The 16376-nt window shown below is 38.6% G+C and overlaps 1 non-coding gene across 1 annotated transcript; it reads left to right on the forward strand.

The window, feature by feature from the left end:
• The first annotated feature begins 14449 nt into the window (after positions 1-14449).
• Positions 14450-14556, forward strand: LOC127099336 (small nucleolar RNA R71). The gene has a single exon (XR_007793852.1). It is a non-coding gene; the product is annotated as a small nucleolar RNA R71 (small nucleolar RNA).
• The last annotated feature ends 1820 nt before the right edge of the window (positions 14557-16376 follow it).

Genomic DNA, 16376 nt, shown 5'->3' on the forward strand with positions numbered 1-16376 from the left:
AGATGTTGACCCAAACCTTGACCACCGTATTGAATCCTCTGATTCAGAATACGACTTAATCGAATCAATAAATGACAGCGCAGGTGGCGTAAATGTCTGAATTCCTTGGTATACCGCAGCACCAACGACACCCTCCTAGGGATTGGGTAAGAGAAAATCAGGAGGCCACCTTTGAAAAAGACCTCACTATCAACTAGATCCCATAAAACCAAGGTGAATAGAAACCAAAATGCTGATGATATCATATGGTGAGTTCAACATGACGATATGGCAGCAGATAATAATCTAGCAGCCATGGTCGAGAGAATTATGGTTCAAAATGGGGTAAATTTCGGCCTTCGAAGGCCAAATTATACGTCACCTTTGTCAGAGTATATCTTGCAGGAAAAAGCGCCCCCTAGAACCAAAATCCCCCAATTCACTAAGTTTTTTGGGGATACCACTGAATCTAGTGTCGAGCACATGGCTAGATATTTAATTGAGGCAGGAGATATGTCAAACAATGAGAGCCTTAGGATATTTTTTTCCAAGTTATCTCACAAAGAATGCTTTCACATGGTTCACCTCCTTGCCCCAAGGTTCGATCCACACTTGGAACCAACTGGAGAGAATGTTCCATGAGCAGTTTTACATGGGACAAACGAAGATAAGTTTGAAGGAATTGGCTAGTATCAAGCGAAAGTTCACTGAGCCAATTGATGACTATCTAAATAGGTGTCGATTGCTCAAAGCTAGGTGTTTTACACAAATACCAGAGCACGAACTAGTCGAAATGGCTGCTGGGGCCTCAACTATTCGATTAGGAAGAAATTAGATACTCAATACCTGAGAGATATGGCCCAATTGGCTGATAGGGTTCGATAGTTGGAACGTTTGAAGGAAGAAAAGGCCAGGGAAAATAAAGGTAAAATGGTAGCCTATGTCTATTTCAGAAATGATGATGAAGGTTCCTGTCATGGACTTTCAGACTTCGATGATAATGAGATCGACTTTGCTGAATTGACGCAAGGGCCACCATATGCGTGTAAAATTTTAGCACCTTCGAATGGGAAAAATTCCGTCGAACCAGAAAAGAGTGACAAATTTCCCAAGAAAACTTATACTTTCGACGTTATAAAACGTGACAAAAAATTTGACTTGTTAGTCAGGGATGGTTAAATGATAGTACCTCCTTTAGAGCAAACAAAGAAAAGAGGGTTTTGAAAATATCATGGTTTTCTAGGTCATAAAACGTCTCAATGTTTTCTTTTCAGGGATCTTGTGCAAAATGCCATCTAGGAAGGAAGACTCAAATTCGGCGACAAAACACGGAGCTAGATGAAGATCGACTCTGATCCTCTACAAGTAGCTGAGGCCCATTACATTGAACCTGAAGAAGTGAACCTTATTGAAGTCGCTGAGGATTTCAACATGACTAAAGTCACTGAGGACTTCGTCAATGGACCTGTTATGGTGAAGGTTTCTGAATACTTAGAGCAGAAGCCTTGTGATGATTTCACTTAAAAGGGTGTGGGAGATATCACCAACAAAAATGCTAATGCCTCCGACACTGAAGACGCTGAAAGTTCAAACCTAATGATGATCACCAAAGAAATCGTTGATGGTTTCGTGCAGATGGACAAGGCCACTAAGGGCCTTCAAATACAATTCTAAAGGTTAGATATCACTGAAGATATCTACATGGAGGTCAATATGGTCGAAGCATCCCAGGAGACCTCTATGGAAGTCGACTATGATAGTCGACAGGAGGAGTATAATAAAATCGCCTTCCCTAAAGAGGAAGAAATGTTGTCTGACTTCCTCCGAGGGTGTCAGAAAAAGAAGACGGAAGTCATGTTGTGCCCTCGGTGCAGTGTTGTATTCGACAAGAAGGCAGCTCAAAATCTTGAAGGGGTTAGGAGAGTGAATCACCGAGGTGGTCGCAAAGTCGTTCAAAATCACCAGGCTGTTGAGCCAAGAAGGGCTTTCGACCCTAGGAGATATCCTGATCCAAAACGGCCAATGGTAAGACTTGGTGAAGCCAAGCAAGTAGGGCCAAATATTAAACTCATTTCCTTCAAACCTAATGTCGAAGGGTCAAATGGAAAGTGGGTCAAGCCAACTGATGGCAGGAAACGCGGTCATGGAAAATGGCAGAACTTCGAGGTCGAAAGGGGTTCGTCATTGGCTTACCGCAAGGAGTTTCAGGCTGACAAAAGAACCTCCCATGTGTCTGAGAACTATAAGGGAAAAAACCCTATGACAAGATCTCAATGGAGGAGAGAACAAAGAAGAAGAAAATCCCAGAGAGAGGCTGGTGAGGGAGACCAAGTTGAGTCAAGTACTAATATGACTGTGAAGAAAAGGGAATACTCAAGCTTCGTCAAAAGAAAGCTCAATAATCCAGTTGAAGCGGCCAGAGAAAGACACAATCAAGTGGCCGCTGAAGATGAAATGCTGACTGACAACTTCGACTCAGGGTCAGAAGCCTCCCTAGATATCCTAGTCGGGATGGTATCTGTGATGCCAAGGGAATTCGATCGAATTACTGAAGTTGAAGACACCGACAACATCACAAAGAGAGAAATGACTGCTCACAAGCCAGTGTGTTACTATGTGATGAATAACGACTGTGTTGAAGAGAAAAATGCCTTCTTCGAGAGGCCAAGTGAGTCCATAAGGAGCCATCTTAAACCCCTCTTCATCACTGAAAAAGTCGAAGACGTCCCCGTTAATAAAATATTGGTGGATTGCGGAACGACTATGAATTTAATGCCTCACCGCATGCTGAGAAAAATTGGCAAGTATGATACTGATGTTAAACCTCATAATATGGTGCTTACCAACTATGAAGGTAAAGTGGGTTCCACTCTGGGAGTAATCCAAGTCGAGTTAACAGTAAGGACATTCACAAGATCCATAATGTTTATGATTGTGGAAACAAAGGCTAACTACAATCTATTGCTTGGAAGGGAGTGGATACATGGGGTCGGAGTTGTCTCGTCCTCAATGCACCAGAGGATAATAATTTGGCGCCCAGATGGTATCGTCGAAAACATAGAGGCGGATCAAGGGTACTTAAAAAACCCTATCAATCATATCGACATGCGCCAATTTGACAAGCATTTGGCCACCATAGCTCCCTATGATTACGACGAGTTTGCATTCACCCCTGATGATAACGCTTATTGTTCCCTGTCACTGCACCCTCACTATGGGTTTCATTGAGACAGAGAAATAGTAGGCGAAAACGACTTCAGATATTTGGGAGCGTCTGGAATTGATCGCGACTTTATGAGTCTATTGGGGTATTAACTGCAAGTGCACAGTCTAATCGCGTAGTAATAAAAGATATCGATCCCACAGGGACTTATGAATCGATATACCGTTTTTCTAAGGTTACTTCGTAAAGCTAAGGCGGATGATACTTTGTTGATTAGGGGAAAAAAAAAACTAAAATAAGATCTAGATTAAATATCAAATAAGCGGATATCGGTATGCAGTTCGTCGTAATTAGGGAATCAAATATTCGTTGGTTTCGTAGTTTTAAAGTAAATCTTTTCAGTAAACACTATTGATTTAAAAGCCTTTTCTCAAACTCTCGCTCTGTCGAATAGACTATGACTTTATATTAACGTGCGTTGTCACTAATTTGTTAAGTCCAAAATCACTTTTTGAAAACAATAGAATCTATAGAAACTCTTTTTAAGAAAATGCTAACCATTTAAACACCCTTGTCTCAAACTCTCGCTCTGTTGACTTAGATTATATAATTAAACTTAAATGCTTAACTCTCGTCCTCACATTTAACCTTTAAAAATACTTTTTGAAAATGATTAGAATTTAATTAACTCTAAAAATTGCTTTCGCCCTGATTTAAAATTAATGTCCAATTTACACTGTCCAGTTAAAAGCTCAAACCGTCGTTCTATTGATTTTAACTTCTTTATGTCTTTTACTCTCGTACAAAAACCTTGATATTAACTCTGTAAATTGAGACCATAAAAAGAGTGATTATGTTTTAAAACAAAATTAAACCAACTTAGTTTTGATTCCTTCATTCCGCTTACTCTACATACCGATATCTAAGTTTATTTAGCCAGACATGCTAAACAAGCCTAAACAATAATTATGCTTATATACAGCCATATCAGACAGACAATATAAATAAATAGCAGTGCAGAGCATATATAAATTTAAACAATAAAATTAAAGAACCTGTAAAATTAATAGAAGTCTTGATTATTCCTAGCTTCGATGCTTGAACTCTCCACCACAAACCGGTTGGATTTGTTCTTACAATCTTCGATCGGACAAGAAAATAAAAACGAAGGAATAAAATACTATGATCTAACGTAAGGTTAGATCCAGTAAAAATTGCACAATAGTTTCCGGTGTAGAAACTATTGTGAGAAAATTAATTGAATGCTTTAAAATTGACTGGAAAAGGAAAGGAAATAAAAATTGCTAGGAAAGTAGAGTGCTGGAAAATAAGAAAAACAGTAAAAATAATGCGGTGCCAAAAACTGGAAAATTGAGCGTGTCCTTTGCAGGGTTCCACCACTGGTCCTATTTATACCAATCCATCAAGTAATCGTTTCTTCCATTCAGTAGGTTTCCTCACGTCAACTGGTCAAGCGAAGAAAGAGGAAGAACGTGCTTCTGTTACGCGTCAAACCCAAAAATATAGGAATGGGGGTGTGATGTTCGTCACACCATGTGTTACGCTCGTAACACAAAGCAGGGGGGCGTGACGCTCGTCACACCTTGTGTGGCGGTCGTCACAGCTTCAGCGCTTCTAGTTGATAGTTGTGGGCTGGGCTTTAGTGGAAATTGCTTCTCATCATCTTTTTGCACCTCCTTTTCTTTCTTTTTCACGTATGCTTCAAATAATGTTGCCTGGAATAAATAGAAGGAAAATACCAAGTAATATCGAATAATATAAAATAAATCGAAACAAATAATAATATAATTTAATTAAATCGAGTCCAAAAGTGTGATATTATTTCATGTTATCAAACTCCCCCATACTTAGACTTTTGCTTGTCCTCAAGCAAGATACAGTATAGAAATCGTTTTAAAATATTAGCCAGATGAAATTTCTAAACACACATCAATTCGCGCTAGGTTGCAAGTAAATCTCATTTAGAAATAGCCTGAGCTTAATCTTAACATCAACAACTACCGTTACAACCTCAGATAACCTCACCTTATGCAAACCAGTTCGAGTCACGCTATTATAGCTATCCTAGTTCTTTTACTCTTATTTCACCCGTTTTCATTCTAGTGAAATCACATTAAGCCCTTTATCTTTTCGCGCACATAGTGGAGTAACCGGTTAGCGATTCTGATTCCCTTTTTAGCTTGAAGTTCTGGTACATAAGTTGGATAACTTCGTTATTTAGTCCATTGCAAATTGCGGGGGATCGGACCGTAGTTCGCCCTACCAAGTTCAGCACCAGAAACCGCTGAACCAACTCACAGTGGATCGTTCATACAATGTTTTTGTAGGGTCCTCAACCTTTGGATTAAATGATCTGGTAAGGATCACCTAACTTAATTAGTGCATTTCCTTATATATATATATATATATATATATATATATATATATATATATATATATTATATATATATATATATATATATATATATATATATTTTTTTTTTTTTGGAAATCATTCACTTATATTCATCGGCTCTCCACGTAGTTTGCTATTAGGATGGTGCCGACTTCTCGTATAAACTACTCGGGGTTACTATAAAACTAAAAGTTCAAGGGATTGGTATAATAGGGACTTTTCTGATATAACATGTTGAGGTTTGTAGAGCGTTGGGGCGGTAATAATTTTCGTCTTAATTTTACTCAAGTTTGATAAAATAAGCAACCTTTATACTTATTGAGTGTGTTAAGTGTTAATTTTTTTTTTGACTCAAGAAAATTGAGGGGAAAAGATAATACAAAATTTTCACACTAGGGACTCGACTTAAAATAAATATATTATATTTAGATAAGGGAAATAACAATGAAAGGGAAGATAACATACTTGAAAGAGGAATGTTGGAAAAGAAATAATCATAACGGAAACAAAGTTTTTCCCCCTCACACTTAAATGAAACATTGTCCCTAATGTTTTAAAGAAAAGCGAAAAGAAAGGAAAATAAAGTAAATATGCTCAATTTTGCCTGCGTCCTCTTGTTCTCGGGCCCGGTGAGCGTTGATGTACTTCCAAGTCATCAAACCTGTTGAGCAAATCAGTGAACCGCTGGTCGGTTATTGCATTCCTTGCTTCCTGTTGATGTTTCATCTGGCGCATCAGTTGCATCACTTCGGTATTCTGCGCATGCATGGCATCAATAGCATCCATGATGTCATCATTAGTTGCTGGCCTTCTTCTTCGACGACGTCGGGAGGATGGACCAGTTGCATTATCGGAAGGGTTAAGTAGGGCTGACTGTTATTCAAGACCTTGATCACCTTGCTCCATTTCTTCAAACTCGTTCGGGACCGGGTTCGCTTGTGTAGGCTCGGTAGCTTCGGGAGCATTAAGGTCGTAGATGAATCGGTCGGGGTTGGTGACATCTGTGAGGGTAATGTTGGGTAAAACAACGCTTGGGACTTCTTGGTTATTCACCATAAGATAATACCTTCCGCCTACCCTATTTTTGATTAAGCGGTTGGAGCGACAATAGCTTATATCCATAAATAGGGGTGGGAGAGCTTGTAAATTTTGAAGTCGGTCCCCTAGATTTAAACCAAGTGCTATGGAGGTTATTAATCCTCCAATCACGAAAGGTTGGCGGCCTCTAGCACATAGGGTGCGGATATGGTGAAATAAGAAAGAAGCGGCGTTTACCTTTGTATCCATTGCAAAGACGCAGTGGAGGAAGAATAATTCCTTGGTATTGACTTTGCTGTTGTTGGGTCGACCGAAAATGGTGTTTTGCAGAATGCGGATAAAATACCGGATGGTTGGGTTATGTATGTGTGAAGCAAGTAGTGCATCCCAATTATCGGTTTCTACACCGGATATTTTTCTAAAGAGGTCGAAGGCGTTTATGGGCCACTGTGAGTTCGGAGGGATTCTTGGGTGGACTGGGTCACCTACAGGGAACTGTAGCATGACACTCAACTGATCCTGGGATAGTGAGTACTCGGTGTTGAACATGCGGAAAGTTGCGGTACCGGTTAAGTACTCGTCTTCACCGGTTGGAGTGGTGTATGAATAAGAACTTAAAAATTCTAAGGTGAGTGATGGGCAGGTAGGTTGATTGTGTGTGCAAAGAAAGGTTAAATCAGCAAGCCTAAGCATCCATTGTACACCTTGAAGTAATCCTAATTCTTGTAAACAATTTAAATCAGGATACCTGGTAGAGACGACACCTCGTTGTTGAAATCGATCGAATTGCTCTCGTTGATAGTTATCATCTTCAGATCGGAAGATGATATTTCCGAATTGTTGGTTTTCCGCCATATTGATAGGTGGGTTGAAAGAAGGAAAGAGGATGCAAATGTATTTGTATAGAATTGTTTGTTAGAATGATGTGGTTTAGGGAGAAATGGAGTGTAGGTATTTATAGGGAGAGTTTTTGGAAGTTGGAAGAGAAGTGGGTGAAAGGAAAATAAATGTGGATGAATGTGATTGGGATGGAGTAAAGGTGAATGAATGGGGAAAATAAAAAGGTGGGTGGGTAACGGTCGTGTCCCCAAGGGTCACCAACGTTCACCTATTCTGAAGCTGTCACGCTCGTGACGAAAGGTGTTACGGGCGCCACATGCATTTGCATGACGACCGTGATGGCTTGTGTGACGCTCGTCATACCAGTCAGCTTACAACGGTCACTTACGTGGGTGCTTCATAATATGTTTTTATTATTTTATTGTTTTTATTTTGTTTTGTTTATGTTTATTTTATTTTGCTATTGATATATTTTAGAAATACCATGCATGCTACTCTATTACACCATAGTGTAAATATGTTTTTTTTTTCTAATAGGCTATGTAAGCAGCATACAGTAAATATCATTATTGATAATTGTAGATATTGCATAGAACAAAATGAAATAAAATAAACCAATAATGCAATAGCTTCATAAAATAAACATAATGTCACATTTGAAGGTAAAAGAAAACATGGAAAACAAATACTAAGATTAAAATAATGTTAAATGAAACTATAGATTCCCTAAAACTAAAACTAATTAACTAAAAACTTCTAGCCACTTGTAGGATCTTTGGCCGGAGGAGCAAAGGAGTTAACACGGTTTAGCAACTCGTGGAATTGATTTGTCATACTGCTCATGTATCCCAGAAATTCATGTCCCATATTAGTTAGCTCTTTTCTGATGGCTTCTTGTTCTGACATCAAGGCTTGAATGGCGGTGTTATAATCAGTTCCGGGCATATGATGTCTAAGATCAGGTATTGCCGACTCTTCGGTCGGGATAGGATGAGGTGGAGAGTCAATATCATAATAACCAGATGGTGTCTGAGGGTCAGACTCAGCATAAGGAATCTGGTCGTCACAAATCTCATAGTCTTGGATGGATTCAGTAGATCTAACAGGAGAAGGTATTCCATTCAGATTGTAGAGCCAATTGTTTCGGTTATGAACACTAGTCCTCGGGCTAGGCAAGGTGAATAGGCAAAGAACTTGGTTGTTAATTATTAGCTCAAACTCTTCAGGTCCTAGGTTTCCTATAAACATAGTGTTGAAGAGGAAGGGTATACTCATAGGCGCAATGCCACAAAAAGGGCTCAAGTCAAGCATGGGTTGGCGTAATCCGATAGCATTACCAATCATGGTTATCAATCCGCCTATTTGAATTGGTGCTCGGTCATCTTGAATAAGGCGGTCAAAATTCGCCAACATATAAGTGGCACCATTCACTGGACGGTTCTGGGAAGCACAAAATATGATGAAGAGTTCATCACGTGAAACTGTGGTAATGTTTGATTTCTTCCCAAAAAGAGTGTGTGCTAGGATTTTATGGAAATAACGAAAAGCTGGGTTATGTATGTTTCCAGAAAGAAACTCATGCTCCTCAGGGTCGTCATTTCCCGTTAAACTTCCCCAAAAATGTTCAAATTCTCTATATTCAAAAAGGTCTTCTTGGCTCATGGTGAATGTATCAAAAGAGGTAGGAAACCTTAAAAGGTTAGTAAAGTCTTTAATGTTAAATTGATACTCCATATTGAACATCCTGAACTGAATGAAACCTCTGCTTATTCCTTTTCCATGGCTGGGTAGATAGATCAGGGAGCTAAGGAATTCTAGAGTTAGCCTCCGGTAAGTGACAAATTGTCTTCGAATAGGAGTGGTTTCCCACCCTATTTGACTCAGCAGATACATGACACTCTCTCTTAGTCCAAGGGCAGTCATTGCCCAATCATCAGCATAGAAACTAGGTAGCATCTCTCTCTCTGCTAGTTCTTCAAACTTTTGTTTCTGAGCTTTCCCTCTGAACTTGATACCCATACGATCAATTTGTCCCATCAGGTTAGTGTTAACTAAAGAAAAGAAAAACAAGAATTTAGTCAGGATTTGGCCAGATGTCGAAAGAAGAAAAGAAGAAAAGTTTTATAAAATAAAATAAATGAAGAATGAATACTAAATAAAATCAAAAGAATAGTCAAAGAAAAGATAGTAAAAATTTGTGGGTTGTCTCCCACGAAGCGCTTTGTTTAATGTCGCAAGCTCGACATAAAACTAGTAAATGTTAATCTATAGATTTAGGAGACAATACGTCTAATTTCAGGACTTGCGAGTCTTCATTGTTTTCATCATAGTGATAATGTTTCAGACGCTGCCCGTTTACGATAAATGTTTCCATAGATTTTCCTTTAATTTCCACAGCTCCACTAGGGAAAACATTAGTGACTTGGAAAGGGCCTGACCATCTAAAGCGTAGTTTTCCTGGGAATAACTTAAGTCTAGAGTTAAACAATAGGACTACATCGCCTTGTTTGAAAGTTTTCCTTGATATGCGTTTATCATGCCATTTTTTCGTCCTTTCTTTGTAGATTCTGCCATTTTCGTAAGCGTCTCGTCTAAGTTCCTCTAATTCGTTTATATCAAGTATTCGCTTTTCACCGGCGGCCTTATAGTTTAAATTTAAATTTTTAATAGCCCAATAGGCCTTATGTTCTAGCTCTACTGGGAGGTGGCAAGATTTACCATAAATAAGCTTAAATGGGGTTGTTCCTATGGGAGTTTTGTAAGAAGTTCGATAAGCCCATAAAGCTTCGGGTAATTTTGATGACCAGTCTTTCCTTGAGGTGGCGATTGTTTTTTCCAATATTTGTTTAATTTCTCTGTTAGACACTTTCACTTGTCCACTGGTTTGAGGATGGTAAGGTGTTGCTACTCGATGTTTTACACCATACTTAAACAGTAGTTTTTCAAGTATCTTGGATATGAAATGCGATCCACCATCACTGACTACTATTCTTGGGATACCAAATCTTGGAAAGATTATATTCTTAAAGAGTCTAGTTACTACTCGTGTGTCGTTTGTTGGGGAAGCTATGGCTTCAATCCATTTTGATACGTAATCAACCGCTACGAGTATGTACTTGTTACCGAAAGAAGGTGGAAAAGGTCCCATGAAATCTATTCCCCACACGTCGAAAATCTCTACTTCCAAAATGCCCTTTTGTGGCATCTCGTCACGTCTAGATATGTTTCCTGTGCGTTGACATCTATCACATTTCTTGACAGCAGCATGCACATCCTTCCATACGTTTGGCCAATAAAGACCGGCTTGTAGGATTTTAGAGCAGGTCTTGGATGTACTTGCGTGTCCACCATAAGGAGCGGAATGACAATGTTGGATTATACTTTCTATCTCTTCTTCAGGTATACACCGACGGAAAATACCATCGGGGCCTCTTTTGAAAAGTAAAGGGTCGTCCCAATAATAATGTTTCAAGTCATGGAAGAATCGTTTCTTTTGCTGGTAGGATAAATTAAGTGGAACTATTCCGGCGGCTAAATAATTGACAAAATCGGCGTACCATGATGTAACGCATACAACCAAGGTGGTCTCTACTTGTTCATCAGCTCTATTTTCTTCCAAATTAGCTATAAGTCTATCGTACGAGAAGTCATCGTTGATCGATGTTCTTTCCGGTTCCAGATTTTCTAGTCTAGAAAGGTGATCTGCTACTACATTTTCAGTTCCTTTTTTATCTTTGATTTCCAAATCAAATTCTTGTAACAACAAGATCCACCTTAGGAGTCTAGGTTTAGCGTCCTTTTTTGTTAGGAGGTACTTAATGGCAGCGTGGTCAGTGTAAACGATTATTTTAGCTCCGACCAAGTAAGAACGAAATTTATCTAGTGCAAATACTACTGCCAAAAGTTCTTTCTCGGTCGTGGCGTAATTCATTTGTGCTTCATCTAGAGTTCTACTTGCATAATATATGACGTGAAGTTTTTTATCCTTTCGTTGTCCTAAAACAGCGCCTACGGCGTAGTCACTTGCGTCACACATTATTTCGAATGGTTCATTCCAATCCGGAGTCTGCATTATGGGCGCGGAGATCAATGCTTGTTTAAGTGTTTGAAATGCTTCTAAACATTTATTGTCGAAGATGAATTTAGCATCTTTCATTAATAATCCGGTTAAAGGTTTAGTTATTTTAGAGAAATCCTTAATAAATCGTCGATAAAAACTAGCATGTCCTAAGAAGCTTCGTACTTCTCTTACAGTTTTCGGAGGTTGAAGGTTTTCGATTACTTCTATTTTAGCTTTGTCTACTTCAATTCCTCTATTTGATATAATGTGTCCTAAAACAATTCCTTCTTGTACCATAAAGTGACATTTTCCCCAATTAAGTACTAGGTTTACTTTTACACATCGTTCTAGAACTCTTTCTAGGTTTTCAAGACATTCTTCGAAACTTTGCCCGCATACGGAAAAGTCATCCATAAAGACTTCCATGATGTTTTCGAGAAAATCGGCGAATATTGCCATCATGCACCTTTGGAAGGTTGCAGGAGCATTGCACAAGCCAAACGGCATTCGTCGATAAGCGAAGGTACCAAAAGGACATGTGAATGTTGTCTTTTCTTGGTCATCAGGATGAATTGGTATTTGAAAGAAGCCTGAGTAACCGTCTAGATAGCAGAAATGAGAATGCTTTGCTAATCGTTCTAACATCTGGTCTATGAATGGTAAAGGAAAATGATCTTTTCGAGTTGCTTTGTTTAGCTTTCTATAATCAATGCATATTCTCCATCCCGATTCGATTCGTTTGGTTATAGTTTCTCCTTTTTCATTTTCGATAACTGTTATACCTCCTTTCTTTGGTACTACGTGTACAAGACTAACCCATTTGCTATCGGATATAGGATATATGATACCTGCCTCTAATAACTTCGTTACTTCCTTCTTCACTACCTCACTCAGGATCGGGTTTAGTCTCCTCTGATGTTCCCTAGAAGTTTTACAGTCTTCTTCTAGCATGATGCGATGCATACAAATAGAAGGACTTATCCCTTTAAGATCGGTGATGTTGTATCCTAGTGCGGTTGGATACTTTCTTAAGATATGTAGGAGTTTTTCGGTTTCGAGTTTTCCTAGGTCTGCATTAACTATCACTGGTCGTTCAAGTTCTAAGTCTAGGAATTCATATCTCAGATTTTTGGGAAGTGTTTTCAAGTCGAGGGTAGGTTTCTTAAGGCATTGCGTAGGATCCGATGTTATTGCTAAACAATGGTTCAGTCTGTCTTCTACACGATAGTCTGACAATTTGTCATTTTCTATTTCTGTTTCTTTTATGCATTCATCGATGATATCTATGAAGTAACATGTGTCTTCTATTGCAGATGCTTTCAAAAATTGGGAAAGAATGAACTCAATTTTCTCTTCTCCTACTTCGAAGGTGAGTCGTCCTCGTTTTACGTCTATGATAGCACCGACGGTTGCTAAGAAAGGTCTTCCCAATATAATGGGTGTAACTTCATCTTCTCTTATGTCCATAATTATAAAATCGGTTGGAATGTAGAATTGACCTATGCGCACGGGAACGTTTTCAAGAATTCCTATGGGATATCTAACGGAACGATCTGCTAATTGCACAGACATTTTAGTTGGTCTTAATTCTCCCATTTCAAGTCTCTTGCATATGGACAAGGGCACAACACTGATACCGGCTCCTAAATCGCATAAAGCTTTGTCTATGACAAATTTTCCTATGTGACAGGGTATAGAGAAACTACCAGGATCTTTAAGTTTAGGAGGCATATTCTGGATTATAGCGCTACATTCAGCAGTGAGTGTAACAGTTTCGCTATCTTCAAGTTTCCTTTTATTAGAAAGAATTTCTTTTAAGAACTTAGCATACGAGGGCATCTGTGTAATAGCTTCTGTGAAAGGAATGGTGACGTTTAATTGTTTCAGTAGGTCAACAAATTTTTTAAATTGGCCCGCGTCTTTGGTTTTAATTAGCCTCTGAGGATAAGGGATAGGTGGTTTATAAGGCGGTGGAGGTACATAAGGTTCTCTCATTTCTACGGTTTCCTTATTACTCTCTTCCTTTTCCTTAGGTTTATTTTCTTCCTCAGTTGACTTTTTAGAGTTTTGGTTTTCAATTCTTGGATCAGATGGTCCTTCTATCTTTGTTCCACTTCTCAATATAATTGCATGAGCGTGGCTTTTCGGGTTAGGTTGGGGTTGTCCAGGAAATGTACCAGTTGGGGCTGCAGTAGGTGCTTGTTGTTGAGCTACTTGTGAGATTTGTGTTTCCAGCATTTTGTTATGGGTAGCCAGGGCATCTACTTTACTTGCTAGTTGTTTAATCTGTTCGTTAGTGTGTACATTCTGGTTTAAGAAATCTTTATTGGTTTGCTGTTGAGAAGCTATGAAGTTCTCCATCATGATTTCCAAGTTGGATTTCCTAGGAACGTTATTGTTAGGTGTAGATGGGGTCGGCTTTTGATATCCAGGAGGTATAACTGGGGCTTGATTGGGAGCTTGTCCTGGTGCGTATAAGGCATTATTACTCTTATATGAAAAATTAGGATGGTTCTTCCAGTTTGAGTTATAGGTATGCGAGTAAGGATTTCCTTGTGCATAGTTCACGTGCTCTGCTTGGATTCCTGTTAGGAGTTGACAATCTGTAGGAGTGTGACCTTGGATTCCACAGACTTCGCAATTTTGAGTCACGGCAACCACGGTGGCTGAAGGTGATACATTTAAACTTTCAATTTTCTGGGCAAGAGCATCCACTTTTGCATTAACATGATCAAGGCTACTTATCTCGTACATGCCAGTTTTCGTTTGAGGTTTCTCTACCATTGTTCGGTCGCTTCCCCACTGATAATGGTTTTGGGCCGTGCTTTCGATAAGTTGATAAGCGTCAGCGTAAGGTTTATCCATAAGCGCACCACCTGCGGTGGCGTCTATTGTTAATCTTGTGTTGTATAAGAGACCATTATAGAAGGTATGAATTACTAACCAGTCCTCTAAACCATAGTGTGAACAAAGTCTTATCATGTCTTTGTATCTTTCCCATGCTTCGAAAAGAGACTCGTTATCTTTCTGTTTAAATCCATTTATCTGGGCTCTTAACATAGCTGTTTTGCTTGGAGGAAAATATCGGGCAAGAAAGACTTTCTTCAACTCATTCCATGTGGTGACTAAGTTGGAAGGAAGAGACTGAAGCCATCTTCTAGCTTTATCTCTTAACGAGAAAGGAAAAAGACGAAGTCGAATTGCCTCTGAAGTGACACCATTAGCTTTAACAGTATCAGCGTATTGAACAAATACGGATAAATGAAGGTTTGGATCCTCGGTAGGATTTCCAAAGAATTGATTCTGTTGCACTGCCTGTAACAACGAAGGTTTAAGTTCGAAGTTGTTTGCTTCGATTGCGGGTGGAGCAATACTCGAATGCGGCTCATCTTGCGATTGAGCGGAGTAATCTCGAAGAGCACGAGCTGGTTCTGCCATCTCGGGTATCAGCGAAGGAAGAAGATTTTTGAAATCAGGATTTTCGATTGGCGGAAGATTGTTTGCAGCACGATACTCCCGAATTCGTCATAAGACTCAGAGATATCGTTCAACGTTGTTGATTCGTAAGTAGTACGGTTCGCCTTGTGAGCGAGTATGTGGCATACAAATCAACGAAAGACAAGAAAAATAAAAATAAAAATTGCCTTAGTCTCTACAGCGTAACAGGAGAGTTACGATATCGACTAAATAAAAGTCCCCGGCAACGGCGCCAAAAACTTGATCGCGACTTTATGAGTCTATTGGGGTATTAACTGCAAGTGCACAGTCTAATCGCGTAGTAATAAAAGATATCGATCCCACAGGGACTTATGAATCGATATACCGTTTTTATAAGGTTACTTCGTAAAGCTAAGGCGGATGATACTTTGTTGATTAGGGGAAAAAAATAAAACTAAAATAAGATCTAGATTAAATATCAAATAAGCGGATATCGGTATGCAGTTCGTCGTAATTAGGGAATCAAATCTTCGTTGGTTTCGTAGTTTTAAAGTAAATCTTTTCAGTAGACACTATTGATTTAAAAGCCTTTTCTCAAACTCTCGCTCTGTCGAATAGACTATGACTTTATATTAACGTGCGTTGTCACTAATTTGTTAAGTCCAAAATCACTTTTTGAAAACAATAGAATCTATAGAAACTCTTTTTAAGAAAATGCTAACCATTTAAACACCCTTGTCTCAAACTCTCGCTCTGTTGACTTAGATTATATAATTAAACTTAAATGCTTAACTCTCGTCCTCACATTTAACCTTTAAAAATACTTTTTGAAAATGATTAGAATTTAATTAACTCTAAAAATTGCTTTCACCCTGATTTAAAATTAATGTCCAATTTACACAGTCCAGTTAAAAGCTCAAACCGTCGTTCTATTGATTTTAACTTCTTTATGTCTTTTACTCTCGTACAAAAACCTTGGTATTAACTCTGTAAATTGAGACCATAAAAAGAGTGATTATGTTTTTAAACAAAATTAAACCAACTTAGTTTTGATTCCTTCATTCCGCTTACTCTACATACCGATATCTAAGTTTATTTAGCCAGACATGCTAAACAAGCCTAAACAATAATTATGCTTACATACAACCATATCAGACAGACAGTATAAATAAATAGCAGTGCAAAGCATATATAAATTTAAATAATACAATTAAAGAACCCGTAAAATTAATAGAAGTCTTGATTATTCCTAGCTTCGATGCTTGAACTCTCCACCACAAACCGGTTGGATTTGTTCTTACAATCTTCGATCGGACAAGAAAATAAAAACGAAGGAATAAAATACTATGATCTAACGTAAGGTTAGATCCAGTAAAAATTGCACAATAGTTTCCGGTGTAGAAACTATTGTGAGAAAATTAATTGAATGCTTTAAAATTGAC

The sequence above is a fragment of the Lathyrus oleraceus genome, chromosome 6 (genome assembly GCF_024323335.1).
Source record: "Lathyrus oleraceus cultivar Zhongwan6 chromosome 6, CAAS_Psat_ZW6_1.0, whole genome shotgun sequence".
NCBI lineage: Eukaryota > Viridiplantae > Streptophyta > Magnoliopsida > Fabales > Fabaceae > Lathyrus > Lathyrus oleraceus.